Source organism: Nelumbo lutea, chromosome 3, assembly GCF_056320005.1.
Source record: "Nelumbo lutea isolate HS-2025 chromosome 3, American lotus-T2T, whole genome shotgun sequence".
Taxonomy (NCBI): Eukaryota; Viridiplantae; Streptophyta; class Magnoliopsida; order Proteales; family Nelumbonaceae; genus Nelumbo; species Nelumbo lutea.
Window position 1 is genome coordinate 49,342,951 of NC_142686.1, and position 15,336 is coordinate 49,358,286.

The 15,336-nt window shown below is 37.3% G+C and overlaps 1 pseudogene across 1 annotated transcript; it reads right to left on the reverse strand.

Annotated features, from left to right (window-relative positions):
- Positions 1 to 1,621: 1,621 nt before the first annotated feature.
- LOC148864856 (NADH dehydrogenase [ubiquinone] flavoprotein 2, mitochondrial-like) lies at positions 1,622 to 15,121 on the reverse strand (annotated as a pseudogene). Its single transcript, XR_016110844.1, has 8 exons — positions 14,981 to 15,121; positions 14,785 to 14,878; positions 3,033 to 3,110; positions 2,820 to 2,923; positions 2,664 to 2,710; positions 2,376 to 2,453; positions 2,207 to 2,272; positions 1,622 to 2,114 (listed from the first exon to the last, which is right to left on the reverse strand). The product of XR_016110844.1 is annotated as an NADH dehydrogenase [ubiquinone] flavoprotein 2, mitochondrial-like (transcript).
- Positions 15,122 to 15,336: the final 215 nt, after the last annotated feature.

A 15,336-nucleotide genomic window follows, 5' to 3' on the forward strand; every position in this document is an offset into this window, starting at 1 on the left:
TATGCAATTTTTGCATATTGTGCCAATTGAAACTTTGAACCGTGTGGTAATTTAAGCATCATTTAGTTTTTTTTTTTACCAAGACCGGATCTGCTCCTCACACCTAGCATTTCACAGGCGCCTCACGCACATCCTATTATGCATGGGAACATCTTCCGTACTTATTTGTTATTATTCACGGGAGATGTTTCCAATGCACGGTGAATGTGCATGTGAGGCGCCCATTTGTGAGGAGCAGATTCCATCATTTCTTTACCACCCACCCTCAACCTTAACCTTGCAGGAACTCTAGAGATAGAGAATCTCAATAGGGGGGACCAGATCTGCTCCTCACGAAGCATTCCTCGTATACCAACCTCACAGCATGCTCCAGCCATACATCAGAAATATCTCCAGTATTTATATATTGTTATTCATGAAAAGATACTCCTAATATATGGTGAGATATGCTGTGAGATCAGTGTAAAGAACACTGAGGAAAAAATCCAGATTCCTCAATAGAGACTAGTGAAACAATTACCCTGCTTTCCGAATTTCGTATAAACAGAAAATGCTGTTGTGGAGAAGTTACGTCTTAGACAAGATCATTATGTTCATCCTCTGGTAATATTGAATAGGATTATATGCCAAATTAATGATTTATATCAATGGCGTGGTGTAATATAAACCATCGAAACAAAGGTAGGAGCTGCAGGACCAAAAATGATAGCGATCAGTTGCGTATGCGAAACAGATTCATACAAGAACTCTATCAAGACGCATATTGTTGGATTTGGATAATTCAAGGATATCAGTTTTGTTTTCTAACAGCAGCTTGAGAAATGTCAACCTTTCTTTCTGTGGTTGGCTCAGGGCTCATGAATAAAATGGCTTGAAAATAACTTTGATGGGACATGAAGTTGAAATACATACAACATTCAAACCAGTTTCACTAATAAAGTCATGTTACTTTATTAGTGATTAGATTCAGAGATCAAATTTGAACCAAGGTTCAAAAAATCAAATCGACACACAATACCAAAAAATGGGTATCATCATCTTATCCCAACTATATAGGATCACATACATGAATCTTGTTTCCCCAATCCATTCTATTTAAAACCATAACCACCGTTGAATTATAGTGCTTAAATCATTTCTTATTACTTCTACCCATGTCCTTTTTTATCTACCTAAGCTCTTCTAATCCTTTCAATGTGTAACAAATCACTTCTTCTAACTGGTGCAATTGGTGGTATTCTATGCACATGCTCAAACCATCTTAGTCTACTTGGGTTGCTACAAATAACTTAATTCTTAATCTTATTCCTTTCTTTTCTAGTTTTTTCACTTATTCATAACATTTGCATTTCCATTACATTCATTTTCTTTTTTGATTGTCCAACTATCTCCATACAACATAACTGGCCTTACAGCTGTTTTATAGAATTTTCCTCTTAATCCAAGTGGTATTCACCTATCACATAAAAGTCCAGATGCACCCCTCCATTTTGCCCATCCTACTCTAATTCTTTAAGTGACATCCTCCTTAATATCTCCCTTGTTATGAATTAGTTGATACACCTTTGTCTTTTATTTTGTCAACCTGATAATTGTCAAATAAGCTAAAGAGGTTGCCTTCTATCATCCGAAACATTCAAACCCCCAAATTCAATTTATTTCATGTCTCAATGGCCTTCCAAACCAAAACATACTCCCAATATACAGTTCATCATATTGATGCTATAATCCTTGATTCAGACTGCTTTGTTCACATTAGATTCAGTAAGAGTAAAATGAAATTGGAAGTCAATCTCCACCAGAAACCATGTACAACCCTATGCCAAATAGATAATCCAGTAAAAGAGTAAAATGAGCTTGAAAGTCACAAACGAATAAATAAATAATTAATCTCCAGCAGAAACCATGCTGGCAGAGGATTTCTTCATGGTTAATCACAAAACTTCGAAGCAGAGCTGATAAATATCCCAATTTCGGATTATTGACAACAATGTTTCATTTTGAGTTTAGCAAGCGTCAAGGTCCCTGCATGGAGGAGGCTTTGGCTCACTAAGCAAAGTGGTGTTCCCTCCTTCTGGCCCACTCTTTATACGGAGTGGACTCTGCGTGCCAACCTGCAATATAAATCCGGCATTTTAAAATAATTACAATTTACAACTAATCATTCAATACATCAAAGAAATTAGCTTCCAAAAAGTAGCCTTACAGGTGGAGTTTCTCCTCTTCTCAACATCTCTACAATCTCAACTACCCGTTTTGGAGTGACATCTTCCTGAATTAACACAGGAGAAAATGAATACAACTTAACTGGGATAACCATTCAGTTAAGATTCAAAATCATGGGACCACAAAACAGGAGATTAATAGAGACTCACATAGTAATCATAGGTGTATCCTTCTGAACCCTTGGAATAGTCGGCCACTGTAATCATTGGAGCATTTACACAACACCCCTGCAGAGGACAACTAGGATCATACCTTGATATTTATGGATCAAAAGTAAAATTATCTTAAATCAGATCAAATGGAAATAAACATGCAACCTAATATTCTTCAAGCTCTAGATCTCAAAATCTAGGCCAATCAACAGTTAATGACCGGTCCGTTGGTTGGTTAAAAATGAAAAATTGTTCTGGAATTACAGCAATTAAAAGAAAGCTCACCATGCACTCCATTTCCCCAACAGAGAACATGCCATCCTTTGTTACCTCTGCACAGAAAGAGAACAAAAGACATTGGCTAGAAATAAAGTTGTGACTTCAAGTGCAATGACTGGAAATGGAAATGCAATGTGGGAAGACTTTGCACATTAAACCCACCATTGCGTTTCACTCCAAGATGTTTCAGTAAGGCCTCTTCTATTTCACGTGAACCACGTATCATACAAGGTGTTACCACAAACCAGTAGGTGGTATTTACCAACCTACATGACCGATGGATAAAATCACATGGAACTATCACTAACGTATGGAAGTATGACAATGCAAACTAATGTATAGAACTATCACTAATGTATGAAATTATGTACATACCTTGGACTGGTTGAACATTGAATAAAATGTTGCAACTTCACATACACGAATAGGAGCGACCCCTACAATCTTAGCCACCTGAACCACCCATCACAATTTGAATTTTATTACATGTAACATAAAATAGAAACAAGTGAAAAGGATGGAAGAGGTCAAGCTTGGTACCTCAGTACATTGAGCTGGAAATTGCCAATGGGCACAAATAGGCGAAGGATATAATTTAAAAAAAAAATGGAGAACAAGGAACTGGCAGAAGAATATTTTAAAGTATTTGTGGTAGAAGTCATTCTCCATAAGTTCAAAGATGTAAACCTAAAGCGACTATTTTTGGTTGAGGATGACATAGTGGAAGTCAAGGAAGTAAATCCATTGGGGACATTGGCATTTACAAAGATCTCTATTTTATCTTTTTGTATCTTCTAAGGAGGGCTAGAATCACCATGACTAGAAATTAGGCTTCGTACCTTCGGAGTTTTGAGGCAGGATGCCCCCGTTAATAAATTTATCTTCTGGTTTTCTGGATAAAAAAAGGAAACAAAAGAAGAAAAAGCTATTTTGGGGGCCAAGGAAGAGATGAAAGGTCCTGTGGTGAAGGTCCTTGAATCTCACTTCAACTCACCTTCTTATTATCCCTTAGCCATTTTTGGGCCCAAGGAAGGGAAGAAAGGTCTTGTGGTGAAGGCCCTTGAACCTTGCTTCAATTCATTTTATCCCTCAGCCAATAGATACTTCCTGGAATTAACTAAGCAGACTAACCAACTTACAAAGCTCTTGGTCATTAAATTTCTCCTGGATTTAGGAACCCAAGCTCTCCTACTTCCTACCATCTCTGTCCAAACTCCCTTCCAAAGTCTATTTTTTTAATTGATAAGAGAACTTACAATATTCAAAATTTTAAAGAAGCGATGGACAAAATGGAGGACAAGAAAGACTCCACTTGTAGTGTGACACATTTACAGATATACATACAAGAAAATGACCAGTAAAATGCTAGTGTCTAATTATACCCTCCCACTTCTTATTGGAGATTTTCCTACTCATGTCCTTAAAACTCCTGGTCAATCCATAAGAACAAAATAATATCTTGCAAGATCAATGAATAGCTCTCAATGACAATGCACCATCAAAAGTTCATCAGTTACTTTCCTTCCATAGACCCACAAGAAAGAAAAAAAAGGGCGGTTTTCCAAAGAACTCTAACACTATGAAACACAGGGCACTCTATGTATCACCAAAAAAAAAAAAAAAATCAGCAAAAGATTGGCATAGCTGAACTCTCCACTAAACAACCCATGAATGAAGAGCCGATCCTTGAGGTGGTCTTCATCTAAGCCTTATCCCAACTACAGAGGGTCAGCTTCATGAATCTTGTTTTGCCATTCCATTCTGTTTAATGTCATATCCATTATGAGCACTTAAATCATTTCTTACTACTTCGACCCATGTTCTTTTTTGTCTGCACCTAGCCCTTCTAAACCCTTCAACTTGTAAATTGTAATTAATCACTTTTTTCTTACACGTGCTGTAGGTGGTCTTCTATGCATGTGACAGAACCATCAAAGTCTACTTTCTCTCATTCTATCACCTATTGGAGCTATTCCTAGGTTCCTTTGAATGACTTCATTTCTGACCTAATCCTTTCTTGTTTTTCCACTCATCCATCTCAGCATATATATTTCTGCCACGCTCATTTTTTGGACATGTTTTTTGACTGCCCAACACTCTGCTCCATACAACATTGCTAGCCTTAGAACTGTTTTATAGAGTTTTCCTTTGAATCTAAGTGGTATCCACCTATCACATAAGTCCAATGTACCCCCCCATTTCTCCCATATTGCTCTAATTCCATGGGCAACATCCTCCTAAATCTCTCTCTTGTTATGAATTATCAAACGAAAGTACTGGAAAAGGTCAAATTAAGTTATCTCTTGGTTTCCAATCCTAAGTGCACCCTGATTTGCACTCCTATCATTGCATATTATTCCGTTTTACTCATTTTATAAATCGTGTTTCTAAGATCCTTCATTAGTTCCATCAATTAAAGCAGTATCATTAGCAAACAACAAGCACCATAGGACCTCCTCCTAAATATGTTTAGTTAATTAATCTATGATTAGTGCAAATGAAAAACAGTTAAGTGCTGAGCTTTAGTAAAGACCCACTGTAACTGTAAACTCTAATGTCTATCCCATAGATGTTCTAACATTGGTTGGTTTGCCCTCATACATATCCTTAATTAGATCCAAATACTTGTTTGGCACTCCTTTCTTTTCCAAGACCCACCATATTCTCTCTCAAGGGAGCCTACCATACACTTTTTTCTAGACCAACGAATACCATATGAAGAAACATAGTTTCCATTGTAAATTGACTGAAAAGAAACATAGTTTCCATTGTTGATCTCCCTAGCATAAACCCATATTGGTTATCTAACATACTTGTTTCATGTCGTAACCTTTGCTCATGAGTTTAATCCCACGATAATTGTTACAACTTTGTATATTGCCTTTGTTCTTAAATACAGGCACCATAGTGCTCTTTCTCCATTCATCGAACATCTTTTCTTTCATTATTTTATTAAATAGTTTTATCAGCCACAATAAACCTACCTCTCTCATACCTTCCCAAACTTCTATTGGAAGCCCATCAAGTCCCATCACCTTTCCCTTCATCTTATTTAGCACCTCCATTACTTCAGTAATTCTAATTTTACAAAGGTACATGTTATTTGTACACTACTAGAGTTATTGATCTTGCCCCATTATAACCCTCTACATGTTTGTTAATAATTTTTCAAGATAGTTTTTCCATGTTTCCTTGATTTCCGCATCTTTTACCAAGACTCTTTTGATCTTCCTCTTTAATGCACCTAGCATGGTTTAAATCTCGGCCTTTCCTTTATCTCATCTTTGCTAATTTATAAATTCTATTTTCTCTCTCTTTAATGCCTAATTATGAAAGAGCTCAACACATGCTTTAAATTTAACTTCACTTTCTTTTTAACTTCCTTTCTTATGGTTTTATATTTTTCCAAGTTCTCCCCAGTTTTGGTCTTTTTCCAATCTTTATAACAGCTCATTTCAATCTAATTATATTTAGAACCTCTTCATTCCACCACCAAGTTTCTTTAGCACTTTGCCATTTCCCTTTAGATTCTCCTGAAACACCCTTCGCTCTGTTTTCTTCATGCAGCTAGCCATTACAAGCCAGATATCATTAGTCTTCCTCCTACTATCAGCCTATCTTTGAAATGTGTTAGCTTTTCTCCTTTAGGTTTTCCCACCTAATTCTTGGACATCTATTTTCTTCCTTGTTTTTTTTTAAATCAGTAAAAGAGATTCATTATATTAAATATCTGAAATTAAAATTTAGCACAACTATGGGATAACTCCAACCAACCCCCCAATATAAAAGTTTACACTTTTTCCCAAAACAATTTATGTCTATCAACCCCCTATTTTGCGAGTACATCTGCCAATTGATGTCTATTTTCTTCCATTTCCTAATTTGCATATCTATCACCACTAATCTATGTCTATGTTGTGAGGTAAAGCTTTTCTATAGAGTAACTTTGCACTCTTTACAATTTGTCCTCCTAATAAGGAAAAAATCCATTTGATTTATGGTTGATCCACTTTTAATGTTATTAAATTTTCACCATTCATTTTGAAATGTGTTTACTATTGTCATATAGTAAGCTATTGCAAATTCTAAAATTGTATCTCTAATCACCTATTTCATTCCTCTCCCCAAACTCAAATCCACCATGCACCATATTATGTCCTACACTCCTTTTTGGAAGGATCCCTGGTGTTTAGTGGGTCCACTGGCTGATGTTTTTCCCTTCTTTTCCAAATTTCTGTGAATCAAGATTCTTCAGCTGCTGAAAATTTTAGCATTTTTGGTGATTCTATCATTTGGACTCCTCTTTGTAGGAGAAATTTGTTTGACTGGGAGGTGGAAGAGTATGGGAAGTTGTTGGGGCTGCTCCAAAATCAGATGATTGATTCGAACTCAGAGGATGAATGAGTTTGGAAGTGGAATGCAGATGGTAGCTTTTCAGTCAAATCCCTATTTCTGAGGTTGTTTGGTTCAGGTCATGAGAACTTCCTTGTTAGACAGATTTGGAATCCAACTAGTCCCTCCAAGATCAATTTTCTGATCTGGACTATGGCCCTTGATAAATGTCTGACTAAGACTGATGTGGAGAGACGAGGTATTCAGATCCTGAATCTCTCTTGTGGTTTGTGTGGAAAGAGTGCAGAAACTACAGAGAACTTGTGCATCCACTGTCCGGTTTCTTCTTTGATCTGGGGGCATTTTCTTAAGGTTTGGGAGATTAGCTGGACCATGCCAAAATCTGTGAAGGAGCCGCTGATGTGTTGGAGAATTGAGAGTCTCAACAAGAAAGGAAAGATTGTTTGGAGTTCCATCCCGGCAGCTGTGTTTTGGTCCATTTGGACTGAAAGGAATAACAGAATCTTCTGTGGTAAACTTAAAAGCCCGGATGAAATTGTGCAGAGAGCCGTGGGGAAGCTATGCTCCCGGGTGTCGGTGAATGAGGAATTTAAAAACCAGAATGCACCCTTTTTGTTTTGTTCCAAGTCTTGGATGAGCTTGTAACTTGCATTGTGCCCAGGCAGATCTAGTGGTCTGGGTCCTGTCGTATCTCTCTTCATTAAGCTGAATAAAGTACTTTACCATTTTCCAAAAACAAAAATGTCCACTCCTTTTCCCCACATGACTATTTAAGCCCCCTCCTATAAAAATCTTCTCTTTATTTGGAATTTATTGGATCAATCCTTCTAATTTTTTTTCCAAAATTTCCTTTTAATTTTTTTCTTATAAACTCGCTTGAGGTGGATAAGAAATAACTATATTAATTATTTCATCATCTATCTCCAAAATTTCTATTATTTACTTCTCTTGTGTACCATAATTTGTAGCCATTGATTTCTTTAGTTTTTTTCCCTTCCATTTATTTTCTTATGAGCATGTAATATTTATCCTTTTCGTCATTGTTTCTACTAATTTCATAGTCTTTCCTGTTAATGTTCCTACATTTCAAATGGTTAATCAAATCTGTATTACCTGAACTTCTTTATATGTCCTTGTCCAAAAGGATGAAAGAATCCTTACTCATTTTCCACTACAATCGGGCAAAGTTGTGACACGTTGCTTCCAAGGAATGCCCTAGCATACCCTTGCCCATTTGGCACCACACTCCGGTTCTAAAGAACAATTGGTCACAACCTCCACAAGGTTCTTTTTCATCTCAAAAACTAGAGAATTCCTTTCTATCCAAATCACCCAAAGAATAGTGAAGGGAACAGTGAACAACAGCACTTCACTTTCTTGTTCATGCCTTCGACATGTCATTCCAGAAATAGTGCAGAGCTGGAAATTGGAGGGCAACAATGAAACTTTAGTGCCCACTGAAAATGATGCCATATTTTACTTAATTTACAATGAAGAAAGAGATGGTTAAAATCTCAAGTTTCTGCTCACAGAGAGGGCAGAGAGTATTGTCTAGTCCCATGTAGGGGTGATTATTTCAGCCCAGCCCACATATATTTACATATATGTAGTTTATGCATAATGTATACATATGAGTATATGTTATTTTATATATGACACTTATAATATATAAATATATAATATTTTATATTATATAATGTATACAATAAATTTGTACGCATATTATATTCCATTTAATATAAAATATTATATACGTAAATGTTTTATATATAAAAGATGTAGGTCCAGAATTGAGCCTGGGCTCGGGCTTATGTTTCAGGCTCAAAACCTGGGCAGGGCCCAATCCTAGGCTTCAGTCCTTATTATAGGTGCAAAGCCCGGCCCAACCTGGCCCATGATCACCCCTAGTCCCATGCCCCTTCTAATCAAATTCTCTTTTGTCAGGCATTTGTTCAATGTAACCACCTAGGCAAAAAAATTGAACTTAGAAGGTGCTACAGTCCCTCTTCCTACGAATCAGACCTTGGTAAAAGGATCTAAAAATTTCCATTTCCAAACCCTAGAATCCTGGATCTGGGGATTACACCTTGGACAGCAACTCTGCTACTCGATTCATTTCCCAGTTGTTGAAGTTTCTCCTAAAAGTAGGGGGTCCAACAAAGCTCGCCCCTCACATGACAAATTGACAATATGAGTCAGCAATTGAGGCTTCTTTGTTGCTTGCTGACATGTACAAAGGAAAAAGACCTTTTAAAGGTCCATCACACCAGGGTTCCTTCCAGAAGCTCAGCCTTCTACCATTCCTTATCTTGTACATGATACCTTTTTTGTAGTGAGGATATGCCTTGCAAATGCCTCTCCACACCCAAGCCACCACAGTCAATGGGTTTACATGCCTGCTCCTACTTAATTAACCAGGGAATCTTGGAGGAACCTTTCCAACCTGTTCAGAGGAAGTCCATCATAGGTTACTTCACCTTTTCAGCAATTATCTAATGAACTAGAAAGAGAAACATAGAATAAGCAGGGAACCTAACCAACACAGTTTTGATCAGTATGAGTTTTTCACCTTTGGAAAGGTACCTAACCTAGCTTTCCAAGAAGCAAACTTCCTACCCATCTCAATGCTTTTAGAGGTACACTTGGCCCCCAAATAGCATTCCTAAATAGTTTGAGGGGAAAGAGCTAACAAAGCAGCCGAACACCTTGGCCAGGCCATTCAAATTATCTATATTCCTGATCGGCGGCATCTCACTTTTAGCTAATTAACCTTCAAGCCTGAGATAATCTCAAGCCAACAAATGTGATATCTGACGTGATGAACCTTGTCAGCTAAATCACGGAAGAACAGAGTATCATCAGCAAAGTGCAATAGAGCAATCTTCAGGCCATTACTACCCATTTCAAAACCTTCTATAAGGCCTCCATCAGTTACTTTAGCAGTCATTCTACTCAGTCCTTCCATTACTACAATAAAGAGAAAAAGTGACAGAGGGTCACTTTGTCTCAAGCCTCTCAAACTAAGGAAGTTACCTTTAGTAGGTCCAGAGAAACTTTGAAGTTGAAACGCATAACTTGAACTTGATCTAGTTCCTATATTTTCTTTTGATAAATTAGTTCCTACGTTTTTTTTACCCTGTGCACTCTGCTAAGCATGTAATCCAAGAAAGCCCTATTGATGTGATCCTAGCAATGACTTAAAAAGCATGCCTAAGTGCACAGGTGAGATGCATTTAGGGTATACGCTTTGCCTAAGTCCCATGCGCAGCACTTTCAAAAGGCATTTGCCTGGTGCACCTTACACTTCAGCCCAGGCACATGCCTTTTGAAAATTTGTGCATTTTTCTGTTTTTTTTTTTTTATGCCTAGAGCTGGGATGGGGGCTCTGGGAAGCCCCTCGATACAAGCCCAAACAAGTCCATATTTAGGGTCTTAAATTCTTAATCCCTATAAAAAAAAGATTTTATAATTTTTATTTGTCTTTTAAAAATATTTTTATTAGGATGAATGAACGAGACTAGAAAACCCCCTATTTGCTTTGCTCATTCATTCATCCTAATAAAAGGTATTTTTAAAAGACAATTAAAATTATAAAATCTTTTTATAGGAATTAAGAATTTAAGACCCTAATATGGACTTATTTGGGCTTGCCTAGGGGGGCTTGGTAGAAAGGCATCTCATAGAATCAAGAATGCATAATGTTCAACATCACATTAGCTATTTGAAATAATGCAATTGGGGAAAAATAAATAGAATGAGAGTTTTACATTCTTGAATATGTTTTATATGTTATGCTTGATTCTATTTTTAAATTTTCATTTTAAATATGTTTTACATGTTATGTTTACATATTTTAATCTGAGATAAATAATAGGTTTTTTAAAACAATATTTTAAAATTTAAGTTTAAATTTTTTTAATTAATATTGTGTTTACTATTTTGCATTTTTTTCATTTTTGCACCTTTCTTTGAATTTTGAAAAAGTGGACGCCTCACTTTACGCCTTGCGCCTCGGGCAGAAAATTCCCTTTGTGCTTGAGAAACACTGGATCCTAGTCCTTGTCTAAATCAATCTTACACTAATCCATTCTTACTCCTCTTGCACATTCAGTCGATCAGTTTGTTGGCAATAAGGACTCCAGGATGGAAATGATTGAACCCAAAAAAAAAATGTAATAGCTCATGAACCTGATGGGACCCTCCAATAAACATCAAAGATGAAAATGAAAAACTCCCTCTTAAGACACTTTCAAACAAATACAACAACCCCTTCCCTGGAGCTACAAAGGAACTTTATAAGAAGGATATCCCCATCCTGCTTCTAACCCCATCATCAATTCCTTTAGTAAATTTTGCTGGAATTTTGTAAAATACCTTTCAGTTTAATGAATACTCAAGCTCACAACCTTTTTTTATGGTGCTTCCCCATATATAATACACTTCCATTTTCAAAAATAAAAAAGAAAAAGAAAAGGCTCAAGCGATAAACAACTTCTATTCCATTCTTTGAGACTGCAATAATATTTATCCTTCAGCACTCTTTAAAGCTCTATACAAGATTTTCTGCAACCATTTTCCTATTTTGTCATTTTTTTCTTTTCTTTTGGTTTCCCTTGCCAGCCAAACTAAGAAAAGTCCCTTTTAAATTTTCTTTTACATTATTCCATTTTCTTCTCGACCAAACACAACTAAAGGAATAACCTCGTCCTAATCAACCAAATCATCCTTCCACTCTCTTACCACACCACAACAACAACAATAATGGTGCAGTGGATTCCATCTATACTTTTATCAAGAATAAGCTTACCTTCCCTTAGATATATATGAAGAGTTCAGTAGAGCTAACCTCCTTCTGAATAGCCTTTGTGCAACATAACTAGAAACCTATACAAGTCAAAGATAAGAAGGAAATGTTTCTACAAAGCAACACAATGCATCAACAAAGTCCTCCGTTTTCAGAAATGAAATTTTCTCCAACTCTAAAACTCTCAACTTCAAAAAATTTAGTAGATAGTCTTAAAATGACTAAAAAGTATTATAGCATTTTTATTGGTAACAGTCCAAAAAGCATTATAGCATTAACAATGTCGTTCACAACTAGCATTCTATGAAAATGAGGGAATCATCTCCTTATCATCGCAATGAGGTACAATGGCCTCAATCTACCAGAAGAAAGCCTTAAAGTTTCAGCCCCACAGATAAACGATTAAAGGGACAAAGAATCACCTTGCTTCAAACCCCCCATAGCTCCTAACTAACAAGTTCTGGATCATCTGCTTCACAGTACCCCTAGATCTTTATACCTAAATAACAACTGCTCTCTCCATGTCGATATAATAAACACTTGGATCAGAACTTCCTTATCCAGGCAAATGGATTCTTTGGCTAGTAAACACAATCCACTGAACCAAAATATGCATTCCTTATGGCACATTCACTGGAACATGAAAATCAATAGAACATCAGATTTTCTAGCTACCAAGTATTATTTCTTAAGGTTTTAGCTTAGCTGCCCAGAAGGCTAAAGTAGGCTGCTCTGAGCTGTAATGTTTTAGGATGATTAATGTGCCTTTTGCTTTTTGTTTCATCAATAATGGATTTACTAAGATCAAAATAGGAGCACTAGAGAAGCACAACAACAAAATTGTAATTTCATCAACCCCTGTAGATGAACCAGCTTCATTTTCAACTAACACCCACCTCTTCTACATGCCCTCTTGGTAGAACAAGAGAAAGTTCCAGCTTTTTTCTCACGCATTTATGCATCCTACCGTAATACTTAATTCATGGATCCCCCCAACCAGTACAATTGGTGTCATACAGGGATTCTGAATTAGGGGTGTCAATTGGACTGGATTTGGTCCAATCCGATCCAGTCCAACGTGAGTCCATCACAAATGGACCAGGTCCAATCCATTCCAATGAATATTTTGGACCGTCCAATCTGTTCAAGTTTGTTTTAGTTTAGATTAATTCTAACCCAAACCTGGTCCAGTGACACCTATATTCCTATCTTCTTTTTTTTTATCAGCAACACAGAAATGATTTCATTACTAAAAAATAGGCATGAGTACAACAAGAGGTTGTGAAAAAAGAAGAAAAGCACAGCTATGAAAAACTGACCCCACCCAGATATTACAATTGAGTCCTGTGTACCCCTTGCTTAGCTAGACCATCTGCCAAGCTGTTGGTAGTTCTTCTCACCCACTTAACTCTGATAGTCAAGCCCTTTGCTAACCATTTAAAACACCTGAAGTCATTCCTCAGGTGCCGTGTCACCCCCTCTCCTTCCTTCAGCCATTTCACAACAGTTCTCGAATCACCTTCAATGACTAAGTTATCGATGCCCAACTCCTTTGCCTTCTCAACCCCATACACTGCAGCTAACAGTTCTGCTCTTGCCACATCATCCTGTTCAGCAGGCCCTGAGTATAAGGCTATGATGTTTCCTTCCTCATCCCTAATTACCCCACCCCCCATCGGCCATCCCTAAGGGGCCTGGGTTACCCAAGCAACTCCCATCAAAATTCAGCTTCTTCCAGCCGCATAATGGGGGTGGCCACATCTCAGCAGGTTTCTGTCTTCTAGAAGATGAAGCAACAATAACAGCCCAGGCCCTAAAAAAAGTCTTCAACCTTAAAGTCTGAAAACAGTTTCAAACTTTTTGCCCATTGTGCCACTCTTAAGGTTATGATTTCCACCAAGGCTTCCTTACTCCTTTCTCTTTCTTCAAATATTCTTGAATTCCTTTCCTCCCAAACTGTCCATAGTATCGCTGCTCTCACACATCTCCCCAGGATCCTGCCCCTCCTTTTAGTACAGCTAAAAACAGGAGGGATAAACAATCCTTCTAACCTGTCAGGAGACCAAAAACATCCAAAGAGGGAGGAAAATCAATTACAAATTCCTATCTTCTATCAATGGACCAGATATTGGATCAATCCAACCCAATCCAATATAAATTAGGGTCCAACCCAAAACCAGTCCATTGGCACCCCCATTCTGAATCAACACACTCCACTTCATGAGATGTTACAACCACTGACCGCAAGGGTTCCCTAGGGCCTGCAGATTCATTCCTTAGTCAGCTGATACCGGTCTATCAATCCCCACCCCACCCCCCCGGAAAAAAAAAAAAAAAAAAAAGATCTACTCAGACTTAGATTGGAGAGGAGAAACTTCACTTTAATTGAGTTTCCAAAACCAATAGGGCCAGAATATACCATTGGAATATCCCCATTGTGGATTCCAAATGCCCCACCAATGCCTGAATACCTGGATTCCCACTGCAGCATCTATCAAGGTTAAATTTATGTGATACTAATTTTCTCACTATTGTTCAACTAGTCAGTTTTAATGTTATTTAAGCACAAACAGATAATCCTAAAAAAGCATACAGAAATTTGAACGGATGTTTTAAAAATTAAATAAGAAAAACATAATAGCATATAGACTCGATTTTTCTTTTAGGAGATACACAAAATCTGGTGCAATAACCAGAACCATGTTGGGTATTATTTATGACCCATAGGACTAACTGTCAATTTATAATCTATATCTATCAGTCCCAGGATGAAGGAACTCATAATCACAAATCAAGTGGTTTATATATCAGAATCCCTTTCTTGTCGAACATTATTAGATGTAGACCAAGAGCTCCATCCAAAAGAATAAGCTTGAGCTCAAATACGGAAAACAAACCACAACCAAAGTAGAAACATAGTATAATTACATAACTGGATTGCACACAAGGCATATGTAAATATATAATTACCTGCATCTGATTCATGGGAGTCAACTACCTTTTCCTTGTTCGCCTCGCTGAACTCCCACGGAATGTCGGGATTGTTATCCGGAGAATCGATATGCTTTACATAGGTCAAATCATGAAAAACAAAATGATTAAGTAACTAACCAAAATACATTCGAGACTGCAATTATGATGTTTATTAGTGGAAAATGAGACTCACATAATTCAGAGCAGTGGAGAAAGAACGAGAGGCCTGCAAAATACAATGTAACAATTGATGAATTAAAAGAGAGATGCAAGGGAAAAAAGTTGAGAGATGGGGAGGCTGATGGAATACTTGATGAATCTCAAGCAACTTTTTGCTCGCAAGACGAACTACTGGAGCGAACATTGTTATGGCATGCAGAGCTAGGTGTACTGTGGGAGATGGAGAGAGAGGGAACTGGGAAATGCACGAAGGTTATGGAGAGAGCTGGGCGTACTGTGGGTGCGTAGAATGCACCCTTTGCTAAAGGCGTTACGTACGATGTCACAAGTCACAATTTACACTCGTGTAGGGATTGCAACTTGGGCTGA